Source organism: Gopherus evgoodei, chromosome 11 (genome assembly GCF_007399415.2).
Source record: "Gopherus evgoodei ecotype Sinaloan lineage chromosome 11, rGopEvg1_v1.p, whole genome shotgun sequence".
In the NCBI taxonomy this organism is placed as follows: Eukaryota; Metazoa; Chordata; order Testudines; family Testudinidae; genus Gopherus; species Gopherus evgoodei.
Genome location: NC_044332.1, coordinates 37,295,884 through 37,321,233, shown reverse-complemented (window position 1 = coordinate 37,321,233; position 25,350 = coordinate 37,295,884). Strand labels below are relative to the sequence as shown.

Genomic DNA, 25,350 nt, shown 5'->3' with positions numbered 1-25,350 from the left:
GTTTATTCCTGTCCAGAAAACATTAAGGGATGATGAGATTCAGGCCCTCAATCTATAAATAGAAACCGTAATACTTTAAAATGTAGAGCCATTTGGTATTCTGAGTGTTTTAATTTTTTCTTTACAAAGGTAGCAAACACCCTGGAGAAAAATGCTAGAGTGAAGGACACCTAGGTTCTGTGGCATTAGGAACTCCCTGAGGATTCTCAATATGCAGACTTTGTTTAAGATTATATTAGAAACTAAATTAAATCCCACTCTGCTATTGGATTTTGTTTTTTCTAAATTCTCAGTCTTGGTTAGAGATGGACAAGGGGTTTGATGCAGTTAATGAAGTGGTTTTTTCAGTGTTTCCAGATGCTTAAATTGCTTACTGTGATTGTGAGCAAGGACAGAGGTTTGTTAAAAATTAAATTAAAGGAAAATGTTGTCATATGAAAAAGCATATTGATATGTTCCTCATTTTGGCCAGCCTAATGTATCCTAACTCCTGATTCACATATTTTAAGGCCAGAAGGAATCATTGTGATCACCGAGTTTTACACGCTGCATAACACAGGCTACAGAATTGCAATCAGTGATTCCTGAATCTAGCCAGGTAACTTGTGATTGAAATGGAGCGTCTCATTCAGAAAGACATCCTGCAAACACTTACATATGTGAGGAATTTCACTCCCATGAGTAATCTCATAGAACTCAAGGAGGTAAACATACTCATGGGATTGTGTTCAGCATCAGCCCCTCAAACAAACAAACCTGTTTGTCACAAGCAAAATTCTCCACCAAAACTGGAGACATTGTTGTATCTTACTTCATAAAGCTTTAGGTTGTTCTTGTTGTTCAGACAGTTTTTTAAAGATGACAAAATGAAAAGTGTTTGGTGCTTAAAGCACGATCCCAAAGAGAGGACTTCGCTATATTAGGAAAGAGCAAAACCGAGCTCTCTAAAAAACAATCCTATGTATGAAAAAAATAAAAGTGGGAACAGGCATCCCAGTCATTAAAATTCAGGAAGGCATTTCTATAGATAATGACTGTTGAACAGTGGCACTCCAGGGCCTTAAAAATGCTTGACAAATTAAATGCATAATCTTAGATAGCACTATGTAAAGAGGTCCTCTGAAGTGGATTTCAAAGATCATTTGTTTTTATTATGATGATGATCTGAGTGCCATCAGTGTGTGCTGTAGTCTTGTACAATACATGGAAAAAGGCAATATTTTGCTACTGCTTTATTCCTCATGGTCTTTTTTTTTTCTGACCTTTACCTCAATTGGCACCATGATTACTGAAGTTCTTGTCATCTTGTTCTATATTTTGGATTCTCGTATCTTATTTTACATTTTCAGAGCATGATATTAGCAAGGAGTTTCAAAACTGATTGACAAGAAGAGTTAAAAACAAACAATTATTGTATCAAGCTACATTTTAACTCTGGGTACACAGACACAGCTTCCACTGAAGCAAAGGGAAACCCTTATGTTATTTGAACCCCTGATACCACCCATTTACATTGATTTAAATGGTTTATTCTATTATTAGTTTAGTATGTTCTCAAACTCGTATTAGAAAGAGGAAGAATGTGCAAAAGTGAGAGCTGCATTTCTAACCCAAAGTTTTGGGGGTACTCAGAACCCAGGGTTTGGTTTGGGCTCATCTCTAATTCCAATAAATGCCTTTCAATTAACCAGTCTTGTAGATTTTGAGAAGATTGTTTCACAAAGCTGAATGTGCTTCTTCACATAAGAATGTGCTTCTTCACATAAGAATGTGCTCATTCTTATGAGAGACAGGGCCAACTTCTTTTCAGAAGGAGGAGCAATGAAGGGCGAAAGAATGGGCACTTGCTGGACTGAGATGCCAGAGACCTGAGCTCTATTTCTAGCTCTAACAGTGACATGCTATTTGACCTTGTCATTTCACCTCTTTTTCACTCTCACAATCTTTGAATCTCTTGTCCATTTAAATTGTAAACATTTCAAGGCAGGAACTGTCTATTACTATGTATATGGACATTGCTTAGCATAAAGGCACCTCAATGATATCTAGGTTTCTCAGGCTACAATAATCCAAATAATGACATTAAAATAATGCTGACCAAATCACTTAAGAGCAAACAAGAAGTTTAGGAGACATGATAAAAACCTTTTGAGATAACAATGTAGCCTGGAACATTTGAAAGAATAAAAAGTTGGTACTGAGAGTGAAAAAGACAAGAGGAGTGGGAGAAAAGGGTGAGATAAATAAGGCTAAAGAGAGAAGAGCATAAGAATGGCCCTAGTGGGTCAGACCAAAGGTCCATCTAGCCCAATATCCTGTCTTCTGACAGTGGCCAGTACCCAGTGCACCAGAGGGAATGAACAGAACAGGTAATCATCAAGTGATCCATCCCGTCGCTCATTCCCAGCTTCTGGCAAACAGAGATTACGGACACATCCCTGGCTAAAAGCCATTGATGGACCTATCCTGGCTAATAGCCATTGATGGACCTATCCTCCATGAATTTATCTAGTTCTTTTTTTAACCCTGTTATAGTCTTGGCCTTCACAACATCCTCTGGCAAGGAGTTCCACAGGTTGACTGTGAGTTGTGTGAAAAAAATATTCCTTTTGTTTATTTTAAACCTGCTGCCTATTAATTTCTTTTGGTGACCCATAATTCTTGTGTTATGAGGAGTAAATAACACTTCCTTATTTACTTTCTCCACACCAGTCACGATTTTATAGACCTCAATCATATCCCCCCGGTCGTCTCTTTTCCAAGCTGAAAAGGACCAATCTTATTAATTTCTCCTCATACAGAAGCCATTCCATACCCCTAACCATTTTTGTTGCCTTTTGTGAACCTTTTCCAATATATATTTTTTGAGATGGGGTGACCACTTCTGCACTCAGTTTCCAGATGTGGACATATTGTGGATTTATATAGAGGCAATATGATATTTTATGTCTTATTATCTATCCCTTTCTTAATGATTCCTAACATTCTACTTGCTTTTTTGACTGTCGTGATACTTTAAAGAAGATAGGAAGGTATCTAAGCTGAAAGTCAGATGCAAGAAAAATATAGTTTCCTGAAAATTGCCACTTACAGAATGCAGCTCTCCCATGCTGCAGTGTGCAACATGGCATGGTACAAAAGGGATCTAAAGTCAGTGCTTTTCTAAGCAGTGTGGACACTGCCTACACCTTTATTACTGAAGGAGGATGTTTTTATTTGCCTTGTGCAATGCCTTATGCCCATAAATTCCATCCACTCAGCAAGTCAAATTATTGCTAACCTACAAAATAGATTAGGTATGGGTTTAAATCAGTCACTTTTTAAGATATATTGCAACCTAGCTCCTATCCAGATTTGTAATATATTCGCCATTTAAAATAGCCAGCAAATGTTCTTCATAATGCATTGTTTGTGAAGTGGTCTTACCTCTGCCAGCAATATAAAGAATACATGCTCTAATTTGTATTGGTCTGTGATTACTACCAATGAAATTGATGGCTGCCAAAACACTCTGAAGCCATGGGGAAATGCACTTTGCTGAAACTCATTAGAATTAGTGATATAATAGTAAAACTTATGGGCAAACATAGTACTTTCCATCGTGAGCAGTTTGTGCTAGGATTCTATGACAATGAGAAACCTTTTCAGGTGATAGCAGACAGGAAACAGCCAATGAATGATGTGTGAATGTCTAATGGTGTATAGCAACATTAAGATATGCTTAATGGCAATGTTCAAATTTTGTTCCACTTATCAAATACTCCTATTTTACAGAATATTAAGCACTGGTGTACATTATCAATTGCCATCAAAATAATTTCAGAACAATAAACTAATCCACACCATCATAGTGCTAAAAACTAGTACAATCATCATTTTAACTGACTGGGCTAAAAACAAATAGAAGGCAAAATTCAGAACACAGAAGTTTATTAGTCAGAAAAATCTTCCCCTTAAGGTTAAATGCAGAGTGTAGATACATTGCTACAGCATGTGAGACTCCTTTGTCAATATTTACCAAGCAAGTGGAGTAATAATGTGCAGTCATTATTGAACTCAGACAGCCTTCTAAATTTATAGTTTTCAGCTCATGATATAGCTGCTCTGTATAAATTATGCCATGGATTATGCTTGGATTGTGCCATTGGCACCATTATTTCAGATCTATCTCTTGTTTCCAGATGGTTCATCTGTTTGTTTTCTCAGATATTCAAGATTCATTATTTTTGATATTCAAGATCCATTGTGCTTGCCACAAATTTATACATTTTTAATGTTGGTTAGTTGAGTAAATCTGTTCTCAGACAATGGATAAAAAGAGAACATCTGTGGTTTTTCATACTAATGCGGACGTAAAAATTCCCTAAACATGTGAATTCACAATAAAGTATTTTTGTTTATGAGATTATCCAACTATTATAGAACTTCTTGCGCATTGGCTATTATAGGGAACAGAAACAGATCTGTCATCTTTGCCAAATTATTTCTTTCATTATATAAAAGTTAAAATGTGCAAGTCATGTTCCATATTTCTTTTAGTCCAGTAGTAGTGACAGAGTATAGACAAGAATGAATGATCATCACAATCCCAATAGCAGTGCTGTTATTAATTGTTTGTATTACAGAAGGGTTTAGAGGTACTGTTACGTGCCTGGGTGCTCTGCAAGGACGAGGCCCACACACACAGGTGAGTTAATTGGCTTTAATGAAGGTTAAGTGACACACCCACAACGGGGACTTAATGCATTGCTGCCACTGGCTTGGGGAGTCCAACGCCCGAACAGCTCGGTCAGGTGCGAAGTCTAACGTGCAAGCCCCAGCCCATAGCAATTATAGCATCATGCTAATATCATGCAAAGCAGCCTCTACATATGCAATGGGGGACTTTCCAACAGCAATGGCTGCCTCCCCTGGCCTCAGGCCAGGGACTTTCTGCAGTTCCCCAAAACACCGTGGCTTCCCACACAGGGCAGTTCTAACCGGTTAAAAGCAGCAACTGCTAGCAACTTATGTCCGCTAATAACCTCTCCTTGAGAAAGCGCAGGCCCTAGCTAGTCCGTAACAATATCTTCCGGGGTCCCCTACATTCCTCCCCTCGCTTTCTCAAGTGCCCGTGGACGTTCCAGGGAGTGGGTGTCATCCGCAGGGACAGGGGGAATTGCGGGCTCATAATCTCAACTCTCAGAGGCGCTCGGCGGCGCAAGGGACCAAGCGGAAGGGGCACGAATCAAGCTACAACACCGACTACCACTGAGGCGGCTACACATACAACAACACAAACTACATAACCCACAGCCTGCATATAAGCTCAAAATCCCAAGAAGGCCAATACACAGGCCCTGAACAAGATGTGCTGCCCAACCATGGAGGGATGTAAGCCAGGACCACAGCCAAGAATCTCCGTCTTGCTGGCCAATGCCTTCTGCTAAATGGTGCAGTTCCCGCAACTCCGCTGCTATATCAGCTCTAGCATCTGTAATATTAAACAACACATAGCAGCAAAATCCTTGCACGAATGCCCATGTCGCAATAACAAATAATCAATAGCTAAGCGATTTTGCTATATACCATGACGTACTTCGCCTAATTCTTGTGCAAGCAGAGCTACAACCGTGGAAGTCAAATTAAGAGACTTAGCCACAGTGCAAGCAAGGTGGGCAACTGCATGATAATTATGCGCGACCATGCCTGGGATGCCCACTAGGGAAAACAATAAAGCTGCCGCTTTTCCCTCCAAGTAGAGGTTTACTTCGGCTTTACAGGTAGAGTCCAAGGGAATGGTGCTCCGTCGGCGGTGAGCATAATCTACCTGGAGGTGTTGAACCATCAGGGGTGTTACGCGGCCAATGGTGCATGGTCCCCCCTCACTATTGGCAGGAATGTTCGTATATGCAACCCGCCCACACAACAAAAACCACCCGGCAGGTAATTTGCAATGCCCCGTAGCAAAGGATCTCTCAATCTTATTCTGGCACATCAACTCCACATTTGTAAGATCTACCTTAGCGCATGTGGCATTCCGAAAATACACACAGGTATCCGCTGGGGTGACATTAGCCAGGCGAAAAGAATACATGCTAGCATCACGTATGGCCTTTGCCGTGCATAACATATACAACTCTTTATATGTCATGGGCCTTGGGAAACTTATATACTGCTTGGTTCGTAGTGCATTCAGGGTAGTGCTAACACCAATAAAGCACGTTTCCATCATGGCCCCCACAGCGTGCACCTTGGGGAGACAAAAAGATGTTGCATTGATGGCCGTCTGCGCCAGTATCACCCATGCGTTGGCGGGGGGGCTTGCCGCTGGGACCGCCATGCTTTTCACAAGGAGCACTGCGAAAGTTGCGAAAGCGACGCCATGCGAGGGCCATCGTCCCCTTCCGGTAGTACGACGGCCCAGCCTTCTCCCGTTGCCAGGACTACGGCTGCTCATGGCTCTTGCTGCGGCAAGGTCCACCATACACTTTCCAGGACGTGCCATTCTGAGTTACTGGAATAGCAGCTCACAAGGTCTGTGGGAGGTAAGGGGATAAGTTTACAGAAGGCCTCCCCTTGCTCCCATTGCAGTGTCCCTGCACTCTCGTTAGTGCAGGAAAGCAAGGCAAGAGAGGGCTCTGCGCTCAACCAGTACGGGGGGTAGAACCTAAGGCCCTCGCAGACTGGCGAAACACAAAACAAGCAAGGGGGCTCGCATCCCAGCTGTGCCTGGGTGGCCCAAGGGGCTACCGTTTGTTCCATTTGCAAGGTGGTAGGATATATGGCGTAAAGGGTCACCACCCCTTGCGCTGCATCAAGGACCCCAGGGGTGTGTTTCAGGTCTACCCGCAGCTGTACTGGAACGTGGGGCTGTGTGGTGAGGCGTTGTAAGGGTGTCTGGCCTCCCCCCAAGTGCCGGTTGTTTAAGAGCCAAACGGCCTGCTCCAGCACCCCCACCCAGCCTCGCAGGGTGTGGGTGGGTGTGAGACGGTGAATCTGGTCTTTCAGCAATCCATTAAGTCGCTCTATAAGGCTGCTTGCTGTTGGCGTATAGGGGAGGTGAAAGTGCCAGTCTATTGCCATATTGGCGGCCCAAGTCCTGACTGCTTGGGCTGTAAAATGGTCACTCTGCACGGTCCGGGGGGTCCCGTACCGAGAGCACAGCTGCTGCAAGGCTGTCAGCATGGTTGTCGCTGCTGTGGCGACACTTGGATGCACGAACAGCAGCCCAGTATATGTATCTACTGCTGTAAAAACGTACTGCCAGCGCCGCTCAGGCGGCAGGGGGCCTATATAGTCAACCTGCCAATCTTGACAGGGGCCCATAGCACGATGGATACGACCACCCAGCTCTGGCAGAGCAATAGGTGCTAGCCGGGAGCAAATCGGGCAGCCCGCCCGAGCCGTACGGCAGGCCAATAGGGGTACGGCAGTGCCTTGCCGTAGGGCCGCATACTGTGTAGCACGAGCTTCCCGATGGCCCCCCTCCTCGTGGTACCGCTCGGCCAGTTGGACGACTTCCCCTCGGGCCAAGTCATCCGCAGCCGCATTCCACCGAGCCTCGTCGGTGTGGGCTTCGGTGTGGGCGTCGACATGCCGCATGGCCAAGGGGGCCTGCCGAACGTAGTCGAGAAGTTGCTGCCACAAGCCAGTCCCCCACAGGGGTCAGCCCGCCAATTCCCACCCCTTGGCCTCCCAAGCGGTCACCCAAGCTCGAAGGCCTTTGTACACAACCCAACTGTCTGTGTAGAGGTATGCCCAGGGCAGGGACTCTGCAATCACAAGCGTAGCCGCCCTGAGCTCCGCCCACTGGCTGGAGCCAGCGGTGCCCCAGGCCATCGCCACCACATCTGCATAGGGGCGTACGCTACCGCCCTCCATTGCCGAGTACCGTGAGCGGTGTATGCCGCTGATCCATCCGTGAACCAGGCATATTCTCGGTCTTCTGCAGGCAATTGATCCACGGGGGGGGGGGGGGGCCTCTCCCACCGGGGAGGTGGGCACAGGCTCGTCCACCGGTGGCAACTCGTCCGTGAGAGAGGGCGCATGCTCAAAGGTAACCGCCCCCAATAACACAGCATAGAAGGTGGAAATGGAGGGTCGGCCGAGCAACATACGCTGCTGCAAATAGTGCTTCCACTTAAAGTGGGTAGCATTCTGAGTGACCCCAGTCTGAGTCTGGGCAGGGTCCTCCCTCACCCAACGCCCTAGGGGAATGGGCGTGCAGACCACCAGGGTGTAGGACCCGTAATGCGCTCGGTGTCCTGCAACGCCCATACCACCACCAGGATTTGTTTCTCTAAGGGCGTATAGCCGGGCTCCGCCCCCTTCAGCACTCGGGACCAAAAGCCAATGGGTTCTTTCTGTTGGCTCCCGACTGCCTGCCGGAGTCCCCAGGAGGCCACGTCTGCCACCGTAATAACCTCCAACTCAAAGGGGACTCCTGGCTGTGGGGCGTGAAGCCGGGCATGCATAAGCAGGGAGTCTTTGCATAGCTCAAAGGCGGTCTGGTGACTGCGTGCCCACTGCCAGGGCCCGGCCTTGCGCACTAGTGCATGTAAAGGCCGCATCAAAAAGGCCAGGTGGGGAATAAAGGCGCGCCAAAACCCCAGTAAGCCAAGAAACGCCTATAGCTCCTTTTTGGTTTGTGGCGTGGGGCAGCTCTGTATGGTTTGGCGTACCTTCTGGGGGATCTGGAGCTCCGGCCCCGCCCACAGGATGCCCAAGAAGACCACGGTTTGGGCCAGGCCTTGTATCTTTTTTGGATTCACTGCCCAGCCCCTCACCTCCAGGCCCTCCACGGCGGCATGCAGGGCGTCAGCCACTGCATCGTGGGAAGGGCCAGAGATCATGACGTCGTCGATATAGTGATAGTGGCGGGTCTGGGGTGGCCACTGGACTTGGGCCAAATTGGCACTGACTAACTGGTGGCATATGGTTGGGGAATGCTTCCAACCCTGCAGCAGCACACAAAAGGTGTACTGCCGCGCTTGCCAGGAGAATGCAAACTGCTCCTGGCAGCTTGGGGCAATGGCTATGGAAAAGAAGGCATTAGCCAAATCCAATATAGCATGCCACGGCTGGGCCGCGGCCGCGACGCGCTCGACCAAGGTAACCATGTCGGAAACTACGGCTGTCAGCGGGGGGGTCACCTTGTTCAATTCCCTGTAGTCTACTGTCATGCGCCACTTCCCGTCGGGCTTCCGCACCGGCCAGATGGGGCTGTTATAGGGACTTAAAGTGGGCCGGATTATCTGGGCTTCCAACAATGCGTCAATCGTTTGGGTTATTTCCTTTTCTCCCCCCGGCAGGCGATACTGCTTTTTGGAGACTATGGCTGTTGGGAGGGGCAACACTACTGGCTCCCAATGCAGGGCGCCCCGCAGGATCGTCACCGTCCGCACCTCCCGCACCCGCGCCGCACTTACATTCCAGCGGTGACCGAATGCAAACAGGCCATACTGTGTATCCACCGAGCGACCCCGTAGGACGTCGATGCCCAGGATATATTCCCCGATGGCCGCTGCTAGGACCGTGGCTTGGAAGGGGGGGCCTTCCCCAGGGTCAAAGTAACCACGACCTCATATGCCAGGGTCTCGGCACGTCCCAGGCCCCTCACCATTGCGGCCTTGCCTTGGGTCTGTGCAGAATGCAAGATCGTGACTTCGGCACCAGTATCCAGGAGGGCCAACACGTGTTGCACTCCTCCCCTCGGCCAGCGGATCCCTAAGGGTACATAGGGGTGTTGGTCCCCCGCCTCCCTCCCGTAGGTGGCTGCCGCCACGCACGGAGCGGAGGACCCGCCACACCCTCAGTAGGAGCGGGGCAGCTGCCACTCCACAGGTGGGGCGGAGGGCTCTGCGGGCTTGCTTTGCTCCATGTTCTTCTCTCCTTCGGGACCCATGCTTTGCTTAGCGGCGGGCAGCTGCATCCAGCGTTTATACAAGTCGACCGTCGGCTGCCCGTCAATGTCTTATCGAGGGACTCCCGCCTGTAAAAGATCTGACCACAAGACTCTTCGCGGCACTCATATTTCTCCCTTCTCCAGCCCCTTCCCAGCCTGTCCTTTGCTCTGCTGGCCCTTTGCGGCTCGGACGGCCTTAGGCCAGGCCCCGGCCAAGGAGGTCCCTAATTGCATGAGAGTAGCTGCTAATTCTCCAACCAGTCCATCCGCCGCCTTGACTACCGCAAGGAGCGAGGGCTTCAGCTCATCTGGAGCTGTGCGTATAAAGGCAGCCTTCGTCGACTTTGATACTAGCATGTAGTCGGGCCCCTCAGTGCCCCCTGTCGATACAGCCCAAGCCATGCCTAGCTGCCATAGTGCCTGTATTCCCTCAGAGATCGTCTTCCAGGGGCTCACCAGCGCCTCCAGCTCACCCACTGAGGGGTAGGCCGCCCCTACGGCCTCAGCCAGCCATCTATATAGGGACGGTGACTCCGGTTGCCCCTCTGCGGGGGGGGACCAAGGGTGGACATCTCCGCTCGTACCTGTGCATCTTGTGCCATGACCCCCAACTGCCGCAGTTCATAATACAAGAGCAGCACCGTGTTTCCTGCGTTGTCCCAGACTCGAACCAGCCAACTCAAGACACTTTCTCCGGGCTCCTGGCGAAATGACTTCACGATTTCCTGCAACTCACTCGTCTTGTAGGTACACATGACCTCCGGCTGCATCTCATTACCTATGGCCTTTAGCTTCCTCACAGGATGGGCGTGAGCTACGGGAGGTTCCCGCTCACCCTCTTCCTCTTCCGAGGAGGAGGATGAGCCCTCCACTGTCCCGTCCCAGGCCTCGGGGTCCCAGAAGGGAGTGGCCGTCACGGAGCGAACCTGGGCCGTGGTCACCGGCCGCCGCCCCTGCTTAAGCCGCCGCCGGTTGGCCCCCCGGGCCACCAACACCTCACACCATCTCGTCAGCTCCTGGGCACGCTCCGCCTGGGAGGTGACGACAGCCTGTGCCACGGCGCAAGCCTCTGCCTGAGCCGTGCACTCCTGCGCTTTCCCCTCCAGGGCCCGCTGCAAGCGGAGCGCCTCCTCATCCTGGGCTCGGAGGGCGGTTAGGAGGAGCCATCCTAGCTCCCCTATACCTCGCCGTTCCGCCCTGGGGCGCCGGTCCACCCGCAGTCGCTGCAGCATCTCTGCCAGCTGCGCGGGCGTGACACCGGCCGCCTGCCGAAACTCCGGCCATTCAGCAGGGGCAGTCCACCCTGCCATAATTCGCACAACCGGCCCCCAGCGCTCCGTCTGGGGCCACCCAGGTATGCGCTGTAGGGACAGCGACAGCCTCCCTACATCCCCTACCTTCAGCCAAAACGGCATCATCCCTCAGAGCACCCTGCTCACTGCGCCAAATGTTACATGCCTGGATGCTCTGCAATGACGGGGCCCACACACACAGGTGAGTTAATTGGCTTTAATGAAGGTTAAGTGACACACCCACAATGGGGACTTCACGCGTTGCTGCCACTGGCTTGGGGAGTCCAACACCCGAACAGCTCGGTCAGGTGCGAAGCCCAACGCGCAAGCCCCAGCCCATAGCAATTATAGCATCATGCTAATATCATGCAAAGCAGCCTCTACATATGCAATGGGGGACTTTCCAACAGCAATGGCTGCCTCCCCTGGCCTCGGGCCAGGGACTTTCTGCAGTTCCCCAAAACACCGGGGCTTCCCACACAGGGCAGTTCTAACCGGTTAAAAGCAGCAACTGCTAGCAACTTATGTCCGCTAATAACCTCTCCTTGAGAAAGCGCAGGCCCTAGCTAGTCCGTAACAATATCTTCCGGGGTTCCCTACAGGTACCAACCAAGACTGAAGCCCCATTGTGATGGGCACTGTCCATACACAAAGTAAGAGAGTCTCTGGCCCCAAGAGCTTACACTCCAAATAGACAAGACAGACAAATGATTATTATCTCTATTTTACAGATGAGGAACTGAGGCACAGACAGGTTATTGACTTGCCCAAAGTTACAAAGGGACACTGTGGCAAAGTTGGGAACTCAACCCTTATCTCCTGAGTAGAGCTGGTACGGAATTTTTCAACAGAGCTTTTGGAGTAGGACCCTCTCAACTTTGATCAAATTCTGTTTAGTAAAGATTTCTCTGTTCAAGAGAGAATTTCGGGTGGGCAGATATATGTGTGTGCATCTCTCTCTCTCTCATACACAGACACACCAGAAAAGCTGATAGCCTTGTGATTAGGGCACTCACCTAGTGTGTGGGATACCCAGATTCAAAACCCCGCTCTGCTTGAATAGGAGCAGTGACCTGAACCCATGTCTCCTATTCACCTTGACACCAGGCCCATTGGATATTTTGAGGTTCATAGATTCCAAAATCGGAATGAAACATTGTAATCCTCTAGTCTGACCTCCTATATGACACAAACCATAGGACTTCCCCAAAATTTTCCTAGAATGTTTCTTACAGAATAACATCCAATCTTAATTTAAGAAATGTCTGATGAAGAATCCACCATGACAGTTGAAAAGTTGTTCCAATGGTTAATTACTCTCAGTTAAAAATGTAGGTCTTATTTCCCGTCTGAATTCATCTAGCTTCAACTTCCAGCCATTGGATCATATTATACCTTTCTCTTCCAGATTGAAGAGCCTATTATTAAATATTTGTTCCCCATGTAGATACTTATAGACTGTAATCAAATTACCTGTAAACACTTATGCCTTTGTTTAGACAAACAGATTGAGCTTCTTAAGTCTATCACTATAACATATTTTTTAATCATTTAATCATTCTGGTGGTTCTTCTCTGAACTCTTTCCAGTTTAGCAACATCGTTCTTGAATTGTGCGTACCAGGACTGGACACAGTCTTCCAGCAGTGGTCACACCACTGCCAAATAAAGACATAAAATAACCTCTCCACTCCTACTCAAAATTCCCATTTATGCACCCCATACTCACATTAACTCTTTTGGCCACAGCATCACACTGGGAGCTCATGTTCAGCTGTTTATCCACTACACCACCAAAATCTTTTTTAGAGTCCCCAATCTAGTAAGTATGGCCAATATTCTTTGTTCCTAGATGGATATATTTACATTTAGCTGTATTAAAAATGCATATTGTTTGCTTGCAGCCAATTTACCAAGTGATCCAAATCAGTGACCTGTCCTCTTCACTACTTACCACTCCCCCACTTTTTGTGTCATCTGCAAACTTTATCAGTGATGACTTTATGTTTTCTTCCTAGTCATTGATAAAAAATGTTAAATAGTATAGGGTCAAGAACTGATCCCCACAGGACCCCATTAGAAACACACCTGCTTGATGACAATTCCCCCTTTACAATTACATTTAGAGACCTATCAGTTAACCAACTTTAATCCATTTAATGTGTTCCAGGTTAATTTTATATCTTTCCTGTATTTCCATTAAAATGTCATGAGATAACAAGTCAAATGCCTTCTCTTAAATTACCCCTATGACTTCTATCAATCAATCTTGTGATCTCACAAAAAAAATCAAGTTAGTTTGACAGGATCTATTTTCCATAAACCCACGCTGATTTGCATTAATTATGGTATCCGCCTTCAATTCTTTATTAATCAAGTCCCATATCAGCCATTCCATTATCTTGCTAGGACTGATGTGAGGCTGATAGGCTCATAATTAACTGGGTCATCCAATATACCCTTTTAAAATATTGGCACAACATTATCTCTCTCCCCATTTTCTGGAACTCCCCCAGTGCTTCAAGAAGAGAGAGTCTCTCTCAATCCCTGCTGTTGGAGAGAGAATAATAATTGCATAAATAATTAAATACTCATTAGGACAGAGAGATAGAGACTGACTCTATTGTCCCCTGATTAGGGCACACACTTGGGATATGAGACCTAGGCTCATTTTCCTGCTCCAAATAAGGCAGAGAAGGGCTTTGAATCTGGGTCTCCTATATGCCAGGTGACTGCCCTAACCACCATGATATTGGCTGTTCTGGGATAAGAGTAACGTTCTCTCAATTTTTGACAAAAAAGCTTCAAAAGGTGTTGGTTTTGTCCGAATGTAGAGTGGGAAAAATTTTCAAAATCTCACAAGTTTTCATGGAATTAGAAAACCATTCTGTGCCCAAATCTACTATAGAGTCCCATTCTAATAAACTAACCACAAGACCAGCCTTCCTCCCATGTCAGATTACAGGCACAATGGCAAAGACATAGAAGGAAGCCTGCAGTGTTGGGGTCCTGCTGTTCCAGTTATGCAACTAATTTGATTATGTTTTAATCAAACGCCTGTGAGCTCAACGGACATGGGAACAGGATTAGGCCTTTAGTCTCTAGATCTATCAATCCACTTCCATGAGAACTAAATAATCATTAATCATAATTAAAATACATTAAATCCAAAAAGGAGGTGCATGGTGACTACTAACACATACTTCCAAAAGCTTTTAACCTGTCTCTTCCTACTTTTATCTATGATTAAACCCAACACTGATGTGAAGAGGTTACAGAAATTACATTTATATTACAGTGGGAAAATACTGCCCACCGTGTTTTAGCTGCAGTAGTGTCCCTTTTCTAAGAATAAAACATTTTTATTTTAACTATTAGTCATATAATATTTTTCTATCATATAGTCTCAACAAATTTATTCAGAAGAGATTAAACCAGATTTAGTAATCTGATATATTTCTGAGTTAACTGTTCATAATAAAGTAATACTGCCAACACCAAGCATTCAAAAATTATGAATTAGGCAGGCCCAAAGAAATCCTGAGACTGGATTAGAAATCATGAATTTTTTAAAAAATAATAAATTTGGGGTTCTTTTATTTGCCTTCTGTTTTTTCAGCCCTTAGGGTTCATATTTTCAAGTTTTTCTCCACAACCAAGAAGGCGACATATGTATATATATTTTTCTTTAAATGAAAGCCTCAATAATCGCATAACTGCAAGATCTGTGGCATTAAGAAAAGCATCAAATATTGCAACACTGAAAGAATATGTGAAGGTTGAAGAATAATAAAAATTTTGATTCTACAGATGGTTATAGTCAAATATTGTGGATGCACTTCATAAAAGGGTTAATACGTTTATCATGGGTTGTTATGCTTGGAACAAAAGATTATCAAAGAGGTAAGAAACATAAGAACATAAGAATGGCCCTAGTGGGTCAGACCAAAGGTCCATCTAGCCCAATATCCTGTTTTCTGACAGTGGCCAGTACCCGGTGCCCCAGTGGAAATAAACAGAACAGGTAATCATCAAGTGATCCATCCCCTGTCGCTCATTCCCAGCTTCTGGCAAACAGAGGTTAGGGACACCATTCCTGCCTATCCTGGCTAATAGCCACTGATGGACCTATCCTCCATGAATTTATCTAGTTCTTTTTTGAACTCTGTTATAGTCTTGGCCTTCACATCATCCTCTAGCAAGGAGTTCCACAGGTTGACTGTGAGTTGTGTGGAAGAAATACTTCCTTTTATTTGTTTTAAGTCTGCTGCCTATTAATTTCATTTGGTGATCCCTAGTTCTTGTGTTATGAGAAGTAGTAAACAACACTTCCTTATCTATTTTCTCTACACCAGTCATGATTTTATAGACCTCTATCATATCCCCCCTTAGTCGTCTCTTTTCCAAGCTGAAAAGGCCCAATCTTATTAAACTCTCCTCATACTGAAGCTGTTCCATACCCCTAAACATTTTTGTTGCTCTTTTCTAAACCTTTTCCCACTATATATTTTTCTGAGATGGGATGACCACATCTGCATTCAGTATTGAATATCTGGACATACCAGGGATTTCTACAGAGGAACTATGATATGTCTTATTATCTATCCCTTTCTTAATGATTCCTAACATTCTGTTCATTGTTTTGACTGTTGTAATACTCTAAAGGAGATAGGAGGATATCTAAGCTGAAAGTCAGATTTAAGAACATCCTTCCACTTGCCATTGTCCACCACTGCATTCCCCTCTTCCCACATAGCCAGTTGTACAATTGATTAAGTATATTATGAGGTTTTTGCTTCTCTCTGAAGAATCAGGGATAGCCAGGATATTGGCACTGATGGGTCAGTGGTCTGATCTGGTATTGCAACTATGTTATAAAATATCTGCAGAACTTGTTGACTGGATTCACAGCAGCTTCTCCTACATGGCTGCTAGCATTTACCCACATCTACACAAGATTAGAGCTTGTTGAAAACCAGGAAAATGAAATACTTTGAAATGCAAACAACTGTAACATTTCACAGGATTCAAAATGGACCCATTTTCCTTTCTCTCTCTCATACACACAACATTTCTGCAATATTTTTAAATTTTCACTGAATTTTAATCATTACTGACACTTTTACATGCCAAAAACCATATTTTCTTACTCAAAACATAGATTTTACTAAATTATGTACTATGCAATTATTTTTTAAACATCATTAAAATCTGAATTAAGAATGTCACAGAAAATTATGTGAAAACAGAACTTTTTGTTAATGTTGACAATTTTCATTAAATGTTTCATTTTTCAGGTGGAAAAAGCTATTGTTCTGACAAATTAAATGTTTTAATGCAAAATATTTTGACCAGCTATACCCAAGATGGATTTCTGGAGCTGCTGTCATTAGGGACTACATACAGCATGAGTACATGTTGCAAAGAAGGCCCTTTGACCTCTCTCCCGCACTGGTACCTCCCATGGCTATAATACAATAGGCAGGCTGGTAACATGCAGAGTAGGGGTCCTTGAAGTCTCCAAATTTGCAGGTGCAGATGATGACATTTGACTGCACCTGATTTGTAAGTACACTGTGGTAGATGTCCAAATACTTTCAGGATAACAACAATTAATTGCACCCTCAAAATCGGAATCTAGGCTGAAGTCCCTTTAGGAATTTGGCTCATTAGGTTTAGATGTCACAATTGTCCATAAACAAAAAATCCAACCTTTGGAAAAAAAGATTTTTTACTGAACTCTCTCCAGATGTTCATAGCATATCTTTTCCTCTCCTGTCTGACTCCTTTTGTACCATTTTCTGCTTGAGAGTGATAATGTCTGGTTTTTACTTGAATAACCAGCAATGCTAATGTGGTTTAATTGTGGTTTTTTGTAATGTTTCCTGAAATTGCCTAATATTTATGGTACATGAGATATATTCTGAAACCTCCTATCAAAACTATGGCATGCAAAAAATAGTTTGTTAAATACTAGGCCTTATCATCTGTGTCCTACAGTATATTATAGCTTTAGCACTGCTGAAATTTTGTGGATTATAGACAAAAACACCAGATTTTATATCATGATTGGAATTTTAATCATGATGCAGATTTAAACATTACTTGACCTAGGTGGGTTTTTCTCTTTGCTATAATACAATACCAAGGAATAAATATGCAACATGGCAAGCATATAAATGTAAACATGGGGACAAATCCTGGTACTCAATGCACAGTCTAAGTAGCTCGGCCGTTTACTGGAGTTCTCTGCATTGAGGTGAGGTAGAAGACCATGGCCATGTGTGATGGGGAAGAGAGGCCCACACTGGCAAAGAGAGGGTTAAGACAGGTTCTCCACTGGTAATGAAAGGGTTAGGGAAAGCTTATGGACCCAGTTGGCCCTTTCTTGCTACACATGCAGTCAATGTCAGTTGTGGAGAGGAAAGATAGAAAGGAGAGGGCCTACCTTAGTTAAGGGATGTCCAGGAAGGTGGACAGAGCTTCCCCTTCCTACCCTCCTGGTTGGAGAGAAGCCTGGTTGTAGCCCTGATATGGAGCTTGCCTGCCAGCCAGAGCAGCCCTCCTGGGAGGGTTGACCAGATCAGAGGAAGGGAACTGGTAGAAGCACAGGCTGTTTAGGAGACAATCCTGAATAAAGGGGTGGGGCCCCACTGAAGGTTTGTGGGATAACCCTGATTTTGACTTCTGCTTATTTTTTGTTCCTGGTTACATTTGAATCTTAAAATGTCCTGAACAAGCTAAGACTGAAGGTTACTTTGGCCAGAGGGTCAAAACACCACTATAGTGAACCTCATTGTGACAGAGACCTGTAGCTAGGTGAATTGTGTCTGAGAGGGCCACAAGAGAGTGCCACCCCAACAACCTGATTACATCATGCCTTATTCCCAAGCCACACAGCAACCATGACACTGCAATAGCATCTGTGTCTCCTATACCCACACTCTTCAGAAAAAAAGGACTAGTGTATCAGCAGTATTCCTTGTGTAGTCTCCCCTAAATCCTTCCCTCTCTGTGCAGGGGAACCACAGTGGTTCTACTTCATCTGAGAGCCTGTGAAGAGCGAGAACAGGATTTGCTCCATCTAGAGCATACTCTCACTTGTGGTTCTGCACAGACCAAAGAAACTTGAAATTTATGTTGTGCCTAGATTTTGTAATGAGATTTCACAACCAAAACTCCAAATCTGAACTCCCAAGAATGCTGAGGAAATTCAGATCCAGATTTTGTAGCTTTTTTTCTGAACAGCCCTATAACTTTTTGTGGATCAGGCCCATCTCTATCTCTTGTCCAGCATAAGGATGCAGCAGCAACTGCTGCTGTCACAAGCCAACCCATAAGAAGCACCATTACCCACATTAAATAGGAAGCCCAGGTCAATGCAGTAACTGTCAGCCAAGTAAGACTGAGGCTCTAAAATTTTGATGCTATAATGTGGCTCACAAATGGATAGAGAGGTTACCTCCCAAAGAACCACTTTTCCATTCACCATCATATAGAATTCCTGAGGCAACTACAGAGATTGTTTACGAGGGCAGTATTTATATATTTTAGCCAAGATTGGATGTTTCTTTAAAGATCTGCTCTAGGAATTATTTTGTAGAAGCTCTATGGACTTCGTTATGCAGGAGGTCAGATCAGATGATCCTAGATGGCCTGGGAATGAATCTGTGATAGAAGAAGGGGTGCAAAACCAGGCATGGGCCAGTTCTGCTGTTGACCAGAGTCAGGAAGATCTTTTCAAACCAACCAGAAGACTAGCCCTAGCAGCCTGGAAAGCCAGCTACTGGCATATATGGCTCCTCTTACAGTAGGTTTTTAGGATTCATTCTGGGATTTGGCTACACCACTTGAAACATATCAGAAAACACAAACCTCATGGAGGCTTCACCTGGTCTAGCTGGAAATAAGGTGTTTAGGGTTCTTTCATTCCTGGTAGAGCCCTTAAACTGTCAAGGTCATCTCCCTGATCTTCAATGTGGAGTGACCTCTAGTAATTGCCTAATGGTTCATCAGGCATAAGCAGAGCCAATAGCCATGGCAGAACCATCCGGGAATGAACAGATACTCAGACTCAGGAAAGAAATGCCCCTCTGTCCTTACTAATCCTGGACACTCAGGATCAACAATGTAGAGCCGAATGTGGAATATAAATTGGATTTTGTAATCCAAGGTGCTATGATTAGTCCCACTGGCAAGGAAAATTTTGGTTTAAAACACTATGAATTTCACGGCACCTTCTAAATGAGGACTTCAACATACTTTACAAACACCAATTAATTTAGTCTGCTCATTATTCCAATTTTACTAATAAGGATACTGAGATAGAGATATCATTGGCCTGATTTTGAAAGCATACAGGCTAAGAGTCCCTGGGGGCAGGTCTACACTACAGCCGGGATCAACTCTGAGATCGATCCACTGACAGTCGAGTGGCGGGTCTTCACAAGACCCACTAAAATTGACAGCGGATCGCGCTCCAGTTGACCTCTGTACTCTACCTCCGACAAGAAGAGTAAGGTAAGTCGATGGGAGAGTTTCTCTTATCAACTCCCCACAGTGTAGACCCCGTGGTAACTCGACCTAAGGTATGTTGACTCCAGCTACAATACTCACATACCTGGAGTTGTGTAGCGGAGGTCAACTTACCGCGGTAGTGTAGACGTAGCCTAAGAAACACATGCAGTTGCCATTATTACAAGTGTATTCAGCATATTCGTGTGTGCACATGGATAGTTAGATGCATAATTGTTATTTAATGTGGAAATTAGACATACAATTGTATACATGTTTTTGAAAATCAGGCCCTACGTGACTTACTCCGACTTAAAGTGTCTGATAAGGACAGAAGGAAAAATCAAGTTCTCTTGACTTTCTGCCCTAGACCCTAAACACAAGAACATTCTTGCTCAGCATTTGAGTGTCCCTGTAAAAGTTTAAGGGAAGGAGTAGAATTTTTCCACTGATGTGGAAGCATATTTTCTAGTCTTCAAGTAGTGCATATACAATTAATCAGTTAACATCCTGTGTTAGATAATGAGCTATTAACACTGTTCATCTACTCATCAATGAAAATGATATTTCTACTGGCTAGTGAATCACTTGAATAAGGAAGTAAAAGAAACTGTGCACCCACATGTTGTTTCAAGTTTCTATCCATCAGCTCAGAATCATACTGTGGAGGCCAAACAGATGTGCAAAATAGCTGTTTAATGGGAGAAATACAGTAAAATTGTTCATAGTGGAACAGTGGGTTCTTACAGGCAAAGTAAATTACAAATAGATTTCTCAATTACATTTTGAAACTTCATAGTTGATTCTTATACAATGTTCAAAAATCAATTTTGCATGGAATTCATGTGAATGTTTCATTATTAATAAAGCAGCAGTAGGAAACCTTTGCTGCATTCCCACAACAGCAACACTCAATGGGAAAGCAGACAGCCAAAGCTTAATGCATTACCATAAAATACTCCATCCTGCATGCTTTGCACATTCAAATCTCTATCTGGGATCAGGCCCTTGGTGCTACTATCAAAAAGTACAAAAATGAGGAGAAAAACAAACAGCATAAAACCAGGATATAGTTCAGCATGTCTGGCAGTCTCTGCTCAAAAAAGCACTGTAATAAAGAAAGTGTCAGAGGCCAGGATGGAGGTGGATTATCAGTAAATCTCTGCAGGTTTCCATTTTACCTGGCTCAAACTGTCCTTGAAACGGGAGAGAAGAACTCTGCGATTAGAAAAGCATATTTAAACAAGAAAGGAAAAATTAGCATCTACTCTATGCATTTGCATAGCACCAAATACATGCTGTTAATTTTTTTAAGTGAACAATTTACCTTATTTCTTTTTTTATTTCCTTTGGGTTTGCTCTTCATGTCTTATTTTTGACTTTAACAAAAGTGCATTTCTTTACATATATTGTTATGATTACAGGATTAATGGTCAGAAAAGGGCATTGAGCAAGCATATTTTCAAACACCATCCACTCTGAGCTTGAATTCATGCACATCCAGGACTTCTGTTTATTCTCTAATTCAGGAAAGAAATTGGTTAACTGTAAGCATATGTATAAATTCTTTCATAAACAAGTATATGTTCCTGAACTGAGGCCATAACTGCAAGTTTGGGGCACACAAGGAATGCAAGATTAGATTTTCAATACAGTATAGTGAACTCAAACACCCCAAGAAACCTATCAGACGTGTTTGGAAGGACAACTGGTGCCATGTAGTCCATTGGATGTCTAAGAGCCCCAAGCTTTATATGATCCAGTTTCTACCTATCTTCTAAAGAAGGAGTTTAAAGTCCCTCCCCAGGCTTGAAAAGATTTCTTCTGTAAAGAGAAATAATGCTCTGTACTGCTTCTAGTGCTTATGAATTGGAAGTGATCTTTTCCTGACATGCATCCAACGAAGTGGGTATTCAACCACGAAAGCTCATGCTCCAATATGTCTGTTAGTCTGTAAGGTGCCATAGGACTCTTTGCTGCTTTTACAGATCCAGACTAACACGACTACCCCTGATACTTTTCCTGATAAAGTCGGTCTTGAACAGGGAACCTCACATGCTAGACAGAAAGAGAAAACGTCAATTTTTATTACACAGAATATTAAATAGGCAGATGAATTTGCATGCCCTGAGTGGTTAATATATAAAATCAGAACAGTGACTAGTACAACATAATTCAGTGCTCAGAATTTGTAACATCACTTAATTAACAATATAAATATTAAAACCACTTTTTAATAAAATGTTATAATTGTAATAAGACACCCCACTGCATGAATTATGAAGTGTTAATTTGCACCCAGTTGTGGGCATGAATGAATATGCCATATCTCACAGCTCGGTATGTCCTATTTCTTAAAAATTAAAATGTAGACAAAAATATTCAAAATTCAAGGGAAAGACACCTCACCGGAAAAGAAAAAAAAGATTTTCAGTGTAATTGTGTTCCTGTGTTTAGTAACCACTTTGCCACATGCTAAATGAGGTTTGATCCTGAAGTCCTTACACAAGGAAAGCTTCTACTTGGCCATCACTTATTATAAATTTACACTGATGTACCTACACTGACTTCAAGGATCTCTCCTTTGGTGAAAATCAGAAGTAATTCTACTGATGTCAATCAAGTGACAGCATGGTTTGGCCCACTGACTTCCAGAAAAGCTTCATCCAGGAAAGGGCTGGAGAACCGTGGATCTTAGCTTGTAAGGAATTTAATTTTCATTCATTTAAAGACCTTGATAGGGGAAAGATTTATAGTGGGACCAGATTGGATCCGTACTTCCCTGAAATTCACCCAAACTAAGATTGAAACTCTGATGTTAACCCCTGTCTTTTGGAAGTGGCCAAAACCAAACACACTTACCTCTGGGGGAAATCTGGGTCCCGATCCAAACTTTGTCATGCTGGCCCTCCCTGTTTGTATCATTTGTCTATGTTCTTTGAGGGAGAAGGGTCACTAGAAATCTAATACCGAGAGCAAAAGCAATTTGGACTAGATTGGGACTGGTTCTTGTGTAGGTGTGGAAAGGCAGGAGGATGCATGCAGTCTTTCTGCATCTGCATCCTGTGCAACTATCACAATCTCAGTCCCTTTATGTGCCCCTTTGGGGGCTCAAACTGACTCAGAGAAGCAGGAACCTGGGCCCACATTTCCTCCCCACCAGGTACAGTGTGCTATGCTAAGGGATAATGCAGTCTGAGAGGCACCCGCTGAGCACCCAGAGAGGTTGTCCCTTGGGGTTGGGTAGCTCTATGCTTCCACCACAGCCTATGTCTATCAGGCATAATCTGTCCCTTTACTTTTTTTCCACTTCTGCTATTATTTATTAGAAACCAGAGAACTCCACTAATATTAATGTCATAAACACACAAAAAGTTATAAACCTTAAGGAAAACTGCCTTGTTACTGTGATGTAATAAATCTATCCTTGAGAGTCTCGATCCCCCTGGCCCAAAGAAATTATCTGACACATGCAAGGAAATTCAGGGGAAACTATCATGCTACTTCAGTTTGGCTTAGCCCTGACTCAGACTGATGGGAGGTTTGGCAGAATGAATACAGGATGGAATCTATCTCCCTGCACAGGCCCTATGTATTGCAAAGGTGCCTGAACATCATAGGTGAAATCCTGGCCCCTTTGGAATTAATGGTAATTCTACCATTGACTTCAGTGTGGCCTGGATTTCACCCTGGGTGTGCTTAACTCCTGTATGTGCTGCAATAATGAAAGCTCGGAAGGATTTCTCTGATAGTCCATAAATGTCCTCCATGTGCTATATGTATGTTATGAGAATGTATAAGATGGGAGAAAGTATGTAAATTAATTACTAGCACCATTCATGCATGCACTATACATTTCAAAGTTCAGGGTTAGAAGAATATTAACCTTTAAAATCTTTTCTTGTTTCTATGTGGACTAGGTAGGTCTTTAAATATCTTTTGCGGGAGGGACTTATGGAGGGGGTGATTGCATATACCAAAATGACAGCCTATGTTTGATTTGTTGTAACATTCTTTAATACAATTGTAATAATCTAAACCAGAAGGTCATCCTTGCTCTGAATTTCCTGCCTCCTGTCAGTTTAAATCGGGTCCTTAATATTATCCTAACGGCAGCTTTTCTGCATTTGAATTAATTTTACTTTAAAAAAAAGTTTGAAGGGAAAAAAAAAAGAGAAAAAGCTGGACGAGATAATCTGATCCCTCATGGCTCTTCACTGACTGCACTTTCCCACCAGAAAAATTACTCTCTCCTTTTGGAAAAGTGGCTCAGCGCCATTCCATTGCAGAAATGGATCCAAACTGCCTTGGAGCAGTGCCATGTGGAACAGGACAGATGCCAGACAAACTGGCTGAGGTGTGGTTAGTTTTTATGAACTTCCAATTTGAAAGTTATGCTGTACATAATGTGGTTAGATCTGACTGGAATGTTATTCCTTATTTTCTTTTATTGAAATTTAATTATTTCCTTACTGTCCTGTCATCCCTCCATTTGACTAACACTTGTGCATTGCCAATGTGATGTGAGGCCTAGCCTGTTTATGTCTTTATATACCAACACTTTATGGACAATTATGTGTTCTCTAATAAAATTATATAAAAGCGATTCCATTTTTAAGGGCTCAATCCTGCAGTCCTTGCCCAATCCCTAATTTCAGTGGGACTTTTGCCTGAGTTAGGACTGCAGACTGAGACCCTAACTCACACAAACAAACAAAAATCCAAAACAGAGACAATCCCAGTTTTGGATGAGCTCTGATGAGCTGTGTAAATGGATGGCTGTACTTACATTTTAAACTCCTTTCCTGCATTATGATCTGCACAAGCTGATCGTTGAACCCACACAAAGCCATATTAACTCCATTCATGTGGATCACAGTGCAGGACCAAGGCCTTAACTCTCATACCAAAAACAATGTGATCCCATGCACATATTAAATGTATTTGAAACTAGTTAACTCACAGGTCTCAAAATGTAATGTGTAACGGGAGAATTGTCATCAAGAGGGTATGTTTGCAGTGGGTCCCTTTCACGGGGCAGGACTCACCCCTGCGGTGCCTCCTGTCAGTTGTTCAGGGAATTAGCTCATCCAGCCTCTGGAGCGCCCTCTGCAGGCTGGTGTCCTGCTTGCCTCTGGTCCCCCATCCCTTCTGGACCTTGATACCACTCTCTCTTGGGAGATGCCCCTGGGCAGTACAGACCCCACAGTTTCTGGGTCTCCCCACCCAGGGGAACCCCTACCCACTATCCCCGCCTCACCTCAGTATCAGATTACTGCCAGTCACCATCTAGCCCCCACTCACTGGGCCAGACTGCAGTGTACAAGCCACTCATCACAGACAAGCGGGCTTTGGACCTGCTGCCTCTGCCTGCTCTTGGGCTGCCTTCTGAAACCCCAGTACCCTTTAACAAGGCCTGCAGCCTGGGGGGTTTCTGGGCTGAAGCTCCCCCAGCTCCTCTAGCCTTCCCCCAGCCCTTCTCCACTTTAGGTACTCTGTTCAGTTCCCCAGCAGCCAGGCCCTTCTCCTTTAGGAGCTAGAGGGAGAGTCCTTTAGCTCCTGGCTTCCTTGGAATTTATAAGGCCAGCTATGGTCTGATTGGGGCGTGGCCAGAGCTGTGGCTGTTTCCCCAATCAGCCGAGGCTTGCTGCTTTCCCCA

The 25,350-nt window shown here is 44.5% G+C and overlaps 1 long non-coding RNA gene across 1 annotated transcript; it reads right to left on the bottom strand.

Annotated features, from left to right (window-relative positions):
* Positions 1-8,990: 8,990 nt before the first annotated feature.
* On the bottom strand, positions 8,991-24,997 carry LOC115660009. Its single transcript, XR_004002700.1, has 3 exons — positions 24,894-24,997; positions 19,281-19,285; positions 8,991-9,003 (listed from the first exon to the last, which is right to left on the bottom strand). It is a non-coding gene; the product is annotated as an uncharacterized LOC115660009 (long non-coding RNA).
* Between the last annotated feature and the right edge of the window lie 353 nt (positions 24,998-25,350).